General features: G+C 37.1%; 1 protein-coding gene across 8 annotated transcripts in view; it reads left to right on the forward strand.

Annotated features, from left to right (window-relative positions):
• Window positions 1–13292, forward strand: part of camkk1a (calcium/calmodulin-dependent protein kinase kinase 1, alpha a) — a 136524-nt gene that overhangs the window by 43121 nt on the left and 80111 nt on the right. For 4 of the 8 annotated variants that reach the window (XM_087251877.1, XM_087251881.1, XM_087251874.1 and 1 more), the window contains one exon: window positions 12967–13023. The gene's annotated coding sequence lies outside the window, so the exon portion shown is untranslated. Of the gene's footprint in view, window positions 1–4187; window positions 4356–4505; window positions 4643–12966; window positions 13024–13292 lie in introns of those variants that run through there. The other 4 variants (XM_087251875.1, XM_087251880.1, XM_087251876.1 and 1 more) reach the window with 2 other exon arrangements.

Genomic DNA, 13292 nt, shown 5'->3' on the forward strand with positions numbered 1-13292 from the left:
CAGAAAATGTACTTCATACGTACAAATAAGCAGCCAATACATTAATAATAGTCAGATAATTAGCCCCTACTAAATAATGAGCATTGTTACACACTGTAAACTAAAAAGTTACCCATTCACCTAATGTCAAATAACTCATAGCTGATTATGACTTCTGCTATCTAAACTTATTTTAGCAATTTTAGCTACCCAAATCCATAGCGTGCTACTCGGTACTGTCCAATGCAAGTCTTGCCTAAATCTCAGCCACCCACCTGATGCTGGAAAAGTGATTCAGTCGTTTTTGAATGATAGCTGTCCAAACACAGGTCTGTTTTCGCCCACACTGTCAGTCTTTGAGACATCTCCATCCTTTGTAGTTCTCAAAGTAAATCTTCTCATTAAAACGTCCTTTTGCATCTGATATAGCAGCCAAGCCACTAGAACAGAGAATATGAGGGAGACCCCGCTATTGTTGTTTCTTCTACATTTAACTTTGCTCCCTTTAAATGCCAGACCACAGAGTACATGCTAATTTCTAGTGTCTCAGTGTCTCACTAAGTTATGTAAAGGGATTGCATTCAGCTGCAGGAAGAGCTCTGTGTGTGTGTGTTTGTGTTTGTGTGTGTTTATGTGCAAGAACTGTCCTCCTCCTCTTCGCCGGGCTGTTTTTAGAGGCACACAGTGCGAGTTGGTTGAGGTCCAGACTTTCACAGGACAAGCAAGCTATTCCACCATTCATCATTTATAAATGATGCCTACCATCGGCTAAATTTAGTGTGTTTTCTCTCTCTCGAGCGCTTCTCAGTTGGGATGTCCCCAGATGGATCTGATCCCCCAAAGCGTGGTTAATCTTTGCACATATGTAGTCATCAAGCATGGTCAAGCACACTTTCAGGAATACAGTTTAATAAGTATGCCATTGGGAAAGTCTCTTTTTCCACAAGGTTTTCTTAGTTTTCAGTTGCTAATAGAATTTAAGGTACAATAAATACATTTTGACAAATAATGTTGTTATGTTAAGGCGCCAAACTAAAAAAATCTCCTATTTTGATGTCATTAACCTACTTGTGTGAACGCAAAACTGGCAATTATTATGGCCCAAAACACAAACATAGTTCTCATGAACCAATGTAACAAATATATTGTAATTATATATAACAAGATTATAGGATTGTAGCAACCAATAAAAGGGGTGTCAAATGAAACAAGCACACAGTGGGGTAAATAAGTATTCAACACGTCACATTTATCCGGCAGCTTAATGACGACTTTCATATGTAGAAAGAAGTCATGCATTGCTCAGGTGTTTTTTTGTTTTCACAGAATGTAGAAATCCTAAAAGTTCTGTGGATTTTGTCTATCCAAACTGATCTTTATTTTTTAAATTTGCTATTGGATTTAGGTCAGAAAATTGCCTGGGCCATTCTACAGCTTGATTTTCTTTCTCTAAAATTGAGAGTTTGCTTGGCAGTGTTTTAGATTATTTAGGTTATTGTCTTGCTGAAATGTCCACTCTGATTTTATCTTTATCATTCTGCTAATGTAGATGTTGGACTGAAGTAGATAATATTAATTTACAATGATCAGTGTTTCCCCTACCATTATATTAGGGGGGCGCCCCGCACTCCCAACGGCTTTCCCTGCCCCCCTTGAAGTCAAGTTAATTGTGTTCAAATATAAAGCCAGATCATAACTTCTTTTAATAAATAAGCTAAATAACCGTATGTAATATCTTATTTACACAACGGCATGTGATTTCTTTCTCCACATGGTCACGCAACTACACATTTCTGCTCTCTGAATCGCGCAAGGTGGAGTTCTTCATACAGTAGCCACTCTGCTGTATGAGAATGAGAGTGCGCACGGCACACCTGACAGAACCGAAGATGCATGTGCACTCCCGAATATTATGCATAGCCTACAGCAGCCACAACACAGGTAAATGATGTGTAGGAGCAGCTAAAACATATGCGATGTGACCTCTGTTTAGTTTATTGGTGCCACTTGCGCGAGTGATGCTCTCTTTGTTGCAAGTGCAGCAATTGTATTTCCAGTGTTTTGAGCTGCTGTGACGCGTTCGCCCCTATATATCATCTTATCCAACCTTATGACCTCTCCCGGAAGCACAGAGAGTCTCCTGCAAATTTATACCGACCCTGGGATCCCCAAAAAATTAGTTAAAATACTGGCACAGTGAGGGTCTGAGCATTGCATTTCTGAGGTTAAATGAATAAAGCAGTAAAGATATCATGGGTGCAAATCCCTCTCTCTTTTATTGAGGGATCTGCTGTCAGTAGATGTAAGCCAGCAAAATATTTAAATGGTCTTGCAAGTATTTAGGCCTTTTTACAAATAACAACTGATTTCTGTAATACACTCATTGCTTTAAACAGTAGTTTATAGGCCTATTTCCTTTTAGTAAAGAAGCATTAGATTTATAGGTGTGCATTTTAACTTCTTATGCATCAAATGTGAGCTCCAATCTTTTTCTTGATTGAGACATGTTGAATTCTTCTTTCAACATTTGCAATGTTTCCAAATTGCATTGTAATTTTTCATAATAATTTTTATAAGTGGTTTATATTATTTTCTGTGGCAGTTCATTCCGCTGTGGCGACCCCTCTGATAACTAAGGGACTAAGCCAGAGTGAAATGAATGGATCAATTATTTTCTGTAAAGCTGCTTCTGGCCATGACATGTTTACACCTAAATGGTTATAAGAGATGTGTTTAAGCTATTATATGCAGCATCCTTGATTTATTCTCTTAGGTAAGGCTAGATCTTTTCTTAAGGTTCATACTTGGAGAAAAAAATGTGCTTAATGCATTATAAAGCAGGAAGCATTAGAATCAGCATGATGGTAAAAAAACTGTACATTTCTAGTCAAACCATTCTTCTTCAATCTCATACCAAAAGCGGAAATAAGGGCAGCATTAATAGCTGTAAATGTGGGAGAGTGTTGATATTATGTGATTGTATCGTATTGCAATATGGAACAATTAAATGTTGATGTTAAATTAAAAGTAATTCACAAATACCTGAAAATGAGATGATTTAATGACAATAATTCTCTATGGTTACAACTGAATTAATTTCAAAATAACTGTATAAAATGATAAAATATGAAATGATAAAACATATGATATAAATTGTACCCAGCTTAAATGTAAAATTAGAGTTACCTTAGGTAGAAAGAGAGACAAAGGGAGGGAGAGACAAAGAGAGCAAGTAGGCCTCAAAGAGGCAGAGAAGATAGACTCCAGAGGAGGAGAGGAGCAGAGCAGGAGAGAAGCCAACCAGGAAAAGACAGACCAGGAAAAAAGACAGAGCAGAGTTTTACATCTATTTTGTATCTTTCTTGACCATGTGACTGAAGCCCAAATGCTGAGACATTCAAACTGATTAATCAACATGTGACCACATCATAAAACCCCCAAAGTCCACATATCAGGCTCTGAGCTTATCAGTATCTGCCTTTGAAGTCAGTATGGCCCTTCTTGAGTCAAAAAGACATGTTTTGTCATATAAACAAATGCATATGATAATTTAGCCTCTTACAGCATACTGCCAAATTAGTGAAAATGTGCTTTAAGGACAACAGAGTGAATGTTTTGAAGTGGCCATCACAAAGCCCTGACTCGATCCTATAGAAAATTTGTAGGCAGAGTTGAAAAAGCTTGTGCCAGCAAGACAGCCCACAAATCTGACTAAGTTACACCAATTCTGTCTGGAAGAACGGGCAAAACTTCCTTTAAACTATTGTGAGAAACTTGTGGAAGTATACCCAAAACATTTGACTAAAGTTATACAGTTTAAAAGCAAAGCTAAAAAAATACCAAGGAAATTTATGTAAACTTTTGACTGTCTAGAAATTAATGAAAAATTCTCTCATTATTCTGGCATTTAGTAAATGTTAATCATTTAGGTAATCCTAACGGACCTAAAATAGTAAATGTTTAGTATGACTTACCATCAGACATTTAAAAAAAATGTCTATGTTCCTTTTTTTAGAGTTTATGTAAACTTCTGGTTTCAATTGTATTACCCCAGTGAAAGCTTTTGCATCCTCATTTCTGAGAGAGCACATCCTGGCAGTGCGTCCACTAAGTTTTGCTTGTGTGTAAGGATTGGGAAAGCATCATAAGCTCCTCCCCATTTCCTCCACCCCTACTGTTAGGCTGTTTGTGGACAGCCGGTGACCTGTGAAAGTGGATGTGTTGGAGGTCTTAGGAGCGTCTTATGCAGTGCGGGGAGGGGAATGTCCTGGATGTTCCCATGGGTTTCTCATCATCTGGGTCCCCTCCCGCACCCCCCATAGAGCCGTATCATGCCTCTGTCCACCAGCCAACCCGTCAGCGAACCCTTGGTCTGTGTGAGTACATAAAATAAGGCAATTCTACCTCTCTTAGCTTGCTAATCACAAATTCAATAGCTGGGGTTTAGTCGGGCATTTGGCTGGGAATGTGCTTGTTGCTATTTCTGTACTCGAATCTATCTTTTACTTATCTTTTTCGGTCTGTAGACATTGTTTGTATGTCCACTTGTGATGGCAGCTATGATTCACTGGGATCGCAGATGAGATAATCTGCGTTATTCAATTAAAGTGACCCGGATTACAGTCTGATGCACTCAAACCTGACACTACACACGCTGTGTCTTGTGAGTATTTAGAGCTTCCAGATGGGAAGTGTTTTGGTGCTGTCTAAAATTTGACAGTGCAAACACAATCTGTTATTTATAGAGTAGCTGTAGCATCAGATATGGCAAACACCCTGTTCAACTGGTTGTACAAGTTTAAAAGGAGGTCTCTAATTGAAATATTGTGGTTCTCAAGGATTAAAATGGCCTTAGTGTATGTCCTTTTTGCTTATTCGGGTTTTAGTTTAAAATGAAACCACATCTCGAGCTTGGTTCCCTAGCGTGTAATCCAATTTTACCCCTGACCTCAAGCGACATGCTTTCATTTCATTTATCATGGTTAATTTCAGCTTTAATTGCACTAATGTTTCCAGTGCTGGAAAGTAAGCAACATTTGAGAAATGTTCAACTGTATGGTTTAAGAAACTGCCATTTATCAAACTGAATACTGAAATAAAAGCTACATTTAAATGATTTTTAAATAATAAACTGTGAAATAATGTTGCAAATGAACTGTTTTGCATTTGTAATATACTTAATCCTTTGACGGCAAAGCTTTCAGCATCAGTACTCCAGTCTGAAATATTCAATGCTTATTAGTCGATCAATCTTTCTTATAGTCAGAAGATTAATTAATTATTAAAAAATAAACATTTGTTGGATCTCTAATTAGCTTCTTTTTTCTTTTAAAAAGATACCTCATTAAATGTGACAGAAGTGCTGTTCGAGACAGTTCTACACACTTTATCTATACAGAGAATAGAAACAGACATTTATAAATGATTCCAAATACTTTTAATTATGAATCTAAATTAATTATTTAAAAAAGCTCTTTGAGGAGGCTAGATGAGAAGCTACAGATAAAGAGGAGGAGAACTGAGATTGTAAAATGACTGTAGGGAAAATGAACACTCCCTGCTTGCTGCCCCCATGTGAACCACGCTCACTCTTGTGTGTGTGTGTGTGTGTGTGCGCGCATTTTGAAATGGATCCTTCTTTAAGGCTTAATGTCTGCAATATAATGCTGTTGTTGATTTTAAAGTAGATTCTAAGAGCTCTTCCTATGATTTTCCCATCACATCTCTTCATTTTCTTGTCAGTTTTCAAAAACTGACCTTTACAATGTAATTTATTTTCTTGTATAGCAGTGACGGGCAACTTGATGGCACCTTAACAATGCACACAAGACACTACACAGAACTAGAGATAGTCTAAGATTGCTATGATTGAGGGTCTGTGATAGACTTGTGCTTGAAATAAAATTGTATTGATTTCTGAAACCACAGTTCATTCAGTGCTTTCATTTGACGTAGTGATGTAAGGACTCGAAATGGTCTTCTCAGATTAGCAAATATGTGATCAGTTGTGATAAATAGCATGTAAACAATGACTGCTGAAATGTTTTGGGAATTATTTAGAGCGCTAGTTTATTTTCCGTCTTCCTCTATTACACTGTTGATTTCCTCCCTTTTGTAATCCACTTCCTGTTGTCACTCCAGCTTGTTCCTCTCGATCTCTCTGTCCTCACATTGTGTCCGTTCTTAGTGTAGGATTACCAGTGATTAATGAATCAGTCTGATCAGAGCACATCAGCAGTGAGGATTAGTCCGTGCTGTCCGTTACTGTATGAATGAAGCGTTCTCTCATTCACTCTACTGCCTGGATATGCTGATCAGAATCCACCATTATGCTGGATTAACCATTAAACATCTACTGTCATACTGAAGATTTAACACGACACAACACTATTAGTACATGTTTTTTTTTTTTATCACGCATAAAAATTATGCTTGTGGTTTGTGCTTAAAGGGATAGTTCACCCAAAAGTGAAAAGTTTGTAACCAATCAAGGGGGAGTAAATAGTGAGGAAATCTTCATTTTTTCCCCAACTTTAACTCACACATCACTGCTAGTTAAAGCTGTTAGGGTTATATGCAGTGCTGTCTAAAGATCTTTGCACATGCCCAGGGCTTCAGACATTAAAGCTGTTAGCTGGATATGTGATGCTGTGAACTTCATATAGATTCAGCCTTGGTTTTAATCACATGTTGCTTTATATTTGAAAAGATGAATATTGCACTAGCTCATCCGGTTGTGGATATATACAGTAGAGGCAACAATGTTCTCCTATGAGGTCAATATTATGCTGACTACATAAATTTTTCAGGTGTTTTACTATTTATATGTATATATTTACCTAAGAGCCAAGTACATTTTAAATAACATTTTGCACAACACCATTGTAAAGTTAGTCTTCAGCATGATATTTTTCCTTTTTAAAAAGAAATTATTGCTTTTCTTTAGAATGATGCATTCAATTATGACAAAAATGTAAGTAAAACTGGATGCCGCACCTTTGCATATTCTATTTTTACAGCTGTTTTCAACAACAACAATAATAAATGTTTCCAGAGCAGCTAATTGGCATATTCAGTCAGTCAATCAGTCAGTCAGCATGTACAGTGTGTAACCTTAAAGTCTTAAACAAATATCACACAGTACTATTACCATTACAGAAAATTCACTCTATTATAGTTCACTTACCTTTTAATACATTTTGGTGCGACTATAACCTGCTATAAAAAAGCAACGACTAAAATGTTTTGAATAAGAAGCAGTAATGCCGTGGTGGGAATGGATTTTGGTGTGGCACCCCGCCATGGCAGAATGAATGTAGTGGAAACCATCATATTAGAACGATTCTGAATGATCATGTGTTACGAAAAACTAAATAATTATTCCATCACAGGAATAAAATTTATTGTAAAACCAATTACAAAATTTAGTTAAAAAGTTTCATTTAATTTCCCAGTTCTGGGTTGGGGCTGGAAGGGCATCCGCTGTGTAAAACATATCCCAGAATAATTAGGGGTTTGTTCCGCTGTGGTGACCTCTGAAATGGAGACTAAGCCCAAGGAAAATGAATGAATGTTAATGTTTCATTTAAATGACTATTTCTAAGCATTACTGTTTTTTGTATTTTTGATATATTAGATTTAGCTATAATGGGATTTAAAATATTTTTTTTATCAATTATAAAATATTATTTATTTATTTATTTATTTATTTATTTATTTATTTATTTATTTATTTATTTATTTATTTATTTATTTATTTTTAAATAATTTACCACAGTAGTAGTTTTGCCAGTAAAAGGCCACCATTCATAAACTATGTATTAATTTATTTTGGTGGCTTAATTTGAGTAATATTGAGAGATGCACAGATTCTAGTATTGGTACAATTATTCTCTTGTTATGACCAATGATAAGAGAAAATAATAAATGGCCTTCTAAAGAGTTTTGTTGTAGAAATAACACGTCCACTTTAACTCTAGACATTGACAAAATCTGTATTTGTGAAATAAAAAAGATGTAAAAATGGAATCACTTTTACCATATTTTTAAAAATCCTAATAAAAAAATAATTTCCCACAGTAATATCAATCAACATAAACCTGACATTTCATTTCATTTGGAAAAGTGTCAGAAGGTAGTTATTTTTTTTTTTACAATGAATCATCTGTTGAACAGAATCCCAATCATCACAAAAACTGCAAGACCTATTAGAACCTGCATAAACTCAAGATTCTCAAGAAATCAGTCCATTTTTGTGAAGGAAAAATCATGGTTTGGGGTTGCATTCAGTATGGGGGCGAGCGAGAGATCTGCAGAGTGGATGGCAACATCAACAGCCTGAGTTATCAAGACATTTGTGCTATTCATTACATTACAAACCACAGGAGAGGGCAAATTCTTCAGCAGACTAGCACTCCTCATACTTTAGCCTCAACATCAAAGTTCCTGAAAGGAAAGAAGGTCAAAGTGCTCGAGGATGGGCCAGCCCAGTCACCAGAAATGAACATTATTCAGCATGTCTGGGGTAAGATGAAGGAGGAGGCATTGAAGATGCATCCAAAGAATCTTGATGAACGCTGGGAGTCCTGCAAGAATGTGCTCTTTGCCATTCCAGATGACTTTATTAATAAGTTATCTGAGTCATTGCAGAGGTGTATGGATGCAGTCCTCCAAGCTCATGGGAGTCATACACTATATTCTTTCTCCACTGCACCATGACTTTATATTCTAGACTGTACATTTTTTTTTGTTAAGTGACAAGACTTTTGTCTAAGCAAAGTCAGACCTTACTGTCCTAATTAAATAATTAAAAATAAGGCATGCTCATATTTTATTTAGTTAAAATAAGAATGATCTAGAGGACTTTGCCTTTCATATAAGCCACTTCTGATAGGTAGGTAGGTAAGGTAGGTAAAACTTTATTGTCCCAGTTAGGGATATTTGTCTTGGGCTCTTGCTTTCAGCTGCAGTCATCACAAACATGGAATAAGAATACAACATACTAAAAACAAATGAGTATATAAATAAATAAATCTATACCCCTCCTTCCTCATATATACACACAAATAAGCAAAACAGATACTCTCAGTCTAAGCCACCACTATTATTTAATACCAAATGATCAACTAAGTCAGGTTATTATTAGCTGTTCCTAAAACTTGGATAGGTGACAAGACTTTTGTCAGGTAGTGTACATGTTGTACAATTATTGTAATTAAAAAAGCTTTTTTTTTAAATAAAACTAAAATAACATTATTTTGTTTAGCAGTATTTGTAGATTCAATAAAACAGTATCAGCTACCATATCTTCATGCAGGTTGTTGATGTGAGCATGTCTAACTGTGTAATCCATAAAAGGTTTTGTTGTCATTCATAAGTGGCCATTAAATCCACATTTCATGTTCCAGGGGGCCCTTTAAGTGGACAAACAGCAGAGATCCTGGACCGTTTGCTTTTAGGATCCTGCGGTCTCCATGCACTGTTATGTGTGAAATGCTGCATGGTTCTAAATTAGTGTCTGGTTTCAGACCGTCTCCAAGCGGTTGCCTTTGTTGTACCTGCCTGATATCCAGTAGGGCATCTCTCACTTTGTCTCTCTACTGCAAAGCTGATATGTTTCTTTTATCTTCGCCAAGCATACAATTGAAGTTTCTCTCTGAGAATAGTGTTGGTTTGGCCATTCATCCTCTCACGCTGGCATTTTCTGACAGCCTCCTCCCAAATCCCCATCCCACTCCAGTTTTCTGGCAGCTCTGTTTTGTTCCCTTGCTGACTTGAATAGGTTTTAATGGCGCTGCTTCATGTTTGAAATTAAGACTTGTGGCTTAAGACAGCAAACCAGACCCGGGAGCTTTCTGATGTGTGCCGCATCCGACGTTTGCCCTGAAATCCAGGCCTCCAACATCACAGACTTAGTGGAAAGACTCTAACATCTTCTTTTTTTTTCTGGACAAGGCAGACGAGTTGTTTCGCTGTATGTGGAGGGCTTGACTTTTTCGTAAGTGGCCTTTTTGTCTACATCATGTTTCTGAGAAGAGGGAGGTCTGGATTGCCGCTGGAAAAGAGGTCGGTCATTTTTGTCGTACTGAGTGAAGACACTTGAGCTTGTCTGCAGCTCTCCTCTGTTCACTAAAGGCCCTGGTATGCTTCAAACGAGGCTCTTTTTTGTTCTTCGTTTAGAGCAAAAGAAGTTGGAAAAGGCTGAGTAACACTGAGTACACTGTTTTCCAACCTTCTGACACCCCCACGCTGTAGAAGGCAGGTTAAAAATATGTCACACTGCTCACATGTACCTATAAACACACCATCGATGTCCACTTACACTGTGTCATCAAGCGACATGTTTCAGAGACGAGCAATTTGGCTGTCTGCGCTAAATGCAACGTGACATGACATTTTAATTCCAGCCACTGCACTCTAAATGAAATGGTAAAGGATTTTGATATAACTAATAGATATTGAACTTCTTTAACATTATTAATAAGCTATTGAGTGACTAATGTTGTTGGTCACAGTTCTGACTTTCATTTTCACTGTTTGCTAATTATTTTATTTTTAATATCTGAGATGAACTCTGATTTCAGTAGTATGGTAACAAATGTCAGGTTTAATGATAATTAAATGTACATTGGTAGTATTTAACACTGAATAAAGCGCATAGGGCGCTATTTTAATGATCTAGACCAGTGCTTCTCAAACTGTGGTACGTGTACCACTAGTGGTACGCAGGCTTCCTTCTAGTGGTACGCAGAGGAATGAAATATGTCATGTATATGCTACACACATTTCAAAATTGATCAAAAATGATGTATATAATATGCTATAAATGACATATAGCCTATATTTCTGAGGTAATCTGCCTAGTTTTTTTTTTTAACTGTGCAGAGTTGTAGCTGCTTTACTGGGCCTACTACGCTACTGTTTTTCAATACTGCTCATTTTGGTGGTACTTGGAGAGACAATTTTTTTCTGAGGTGGTACTTGATGAAAAACGTTTGAGAACCACTGATCTAGACACATAGTCTAAAGTACATGGCGCAAAATCTATGTGGCCTAACAGGGTTGTGCTTATTCATTTAATGAGTTATGGGTTTGTTTTGAGCATAGCGTGCATTAAATCATGTAGAGTCTCACCTCCCATTCCCTTTAATAGTCAGTTGCGTTGCGCCATGGCACATTTGCTATGTATATGGTAGACTTTTTTGAGGAAAAACTGAATGCTAGTGAGAAAACAAACGAGTTAAACAGACCATCTGCAGCCTGAGGATAAAGAATAAGCCTCCTACATTCTGCCTCTTCACTTTTACTTCTTACTTTACTCCTTTACTTTCGTGGATAAGGAAACGGTATTGTACGCATTCCACTGAACACATCCATTAGCCTACATATTTAATTAAGTTTGTTAAGTGCAAAGATTTCAAAACTGTTTCTAAATTCAGTTTTATTTTCCAGCGTAATGATACGAATGCTGACAACGAATGTGCAGCTCCAAATGCAAGGTTTATTCATAAATGGTCAGGCAGGCAACGATCAACAGGGTCAAACAGATGTATACGGGCAATCCAGAGTCGTGGTCAATAAACAGGTGAATGATCGGTACAAGCAGCAAGCAATGTAAAAAAACGCAAAAACAAAGCAAAGGTCACAACACTGCAAAGTAAGGCAAGGGAAACATGTCATAATGTCACAGTACAGTACAGTTAAACAAGATTCAGCAATGTGTATGTGTGTGTTTGAGAGTTGTACAAATAGTGTTTGTAATTAGTCCTGAATAGCTTCAGCTGTGTCTGTTTGCATTCATGGGGGATCTAGGCCAGATGAGTCACCGACACCCGTAAGATATGTGGCATGCTAAATTTCTGTACCTGTCTGTGATTCGAATCATGCTGTGTGAATTTGTTCTGATTGGAAATAACAATGGCGATTACCTACTGCTAATGAGAGAGCAGCATTCACTATAGTGTGTATCTGCAGGCTAGCGGTATGCTGGGTGAGAAGTTAAGGGCTTCTTTTCTGCCTATTTGGACCCAAGAGCTGAAAGAAAAACTAGTGGAAATTTGTCATGAGCACCTGTGTCTGTTTGATGTGTCATCTGAGAAACATCACAACTGGGTCGAAAAAGATAAGAGTTGAGGAAAAATTTGCTACTGTAATTCCCTTAAAAAAGGCCAGATGAGCAAAATACGTACATTTTCTACCTCACTAAAGACTACTTTCTCATTATGGTAATAACAAAATATATACTAAATGATCTCGCAATGTTTCCATGTCACTTCTCACATGTGTTTGGTTATGAAACATAGTGTGGGGGACCGAGATGAAGTTGTCTGGGATTCTCCTACTGTAATGTCATTTAGAGTGAAACCCCCCGTCGCCTATCCGTCCTCTAGTGTAAACACAGTACCAACAGAACGCTAGCCCAGATAGTCCTGTAATATGATAGCATATACGACAAGACTACTTTGAAAATTCATGCAGTCTGAACAGTCTTATAGTTATCTACACAAAATTCTGTGCTATTTACCAGGCCATAAATGAATTTTCTATTCATTCTATTCTATTCATATTAATTTCTATTCATCTATTTAACTATTTGTCTACTTCGTCCAGTGATCATGGCAGCAGTAATTCATCAAATGATGTAAGAGAGCATTAAAATCAGGGCATATCTAGATACGCTGTGCAGTCTAGTGCACATTTTACATTAAAAAGTGTTGATTCATTAATCTTAGTGAATTGTGCCTTCGCTCAGTTATTATCCACTTTCCTTCTTACAGGTTATGCTAAACCATTTCTACATTAAGTGACAATATTTGAATGAATTCCCCTGTACAGTATATTCAAGTTACTTGTATGACTTTCCAGCATTGCTTAAGGGTATGTACTTTGTGAAGGAAGTGCAGCTCAGGTTTCAGGATTGGTACACAATATTTATTTAGAATAGTGACTTGACATGAACTCATACTAGTTTTCTTGTATCACTTACAGGTCCCTTTCTGCTTCAGAGAGACTAGTGGAGGAAGCGTTGAATGCTGCAAGACTGAGGTGAGTTTTATCTTCAACTGCTTGGTTTTACAGTTAAATCTGACAGGTCCCTTTAAAATATCACACTTTAAAGATGTTTGTAGATCAGTGCAAAAGGGGCAGCTTCCACCGTAAGCATCTGCAAATTAGGCACTCATACTGTAATCTGTCTAGTTGTTCCTCCATGTGTGAAATCCCATTTGTATTCATCTGCATGTACATTGGCCGTGTCCTCAATCACTGTACGCTCCAGCGCTTTAAAGCCTGTCAATATTCATCTCATCAGCTCC

The sequence above is a fragment of the Danio rerio genome, chromosome 5 (assembly GCF_052040795.2).
Source record: "Danio rerio strain M-AB ecotype USA chromosome 5, GRCz13ab, whole genome shotgun sequence".
NCBI lineage: Eukaryota > Metazoa > Chordata > Actinopteri > Cypriniformes > Danionidae > Danio > Danio rerio.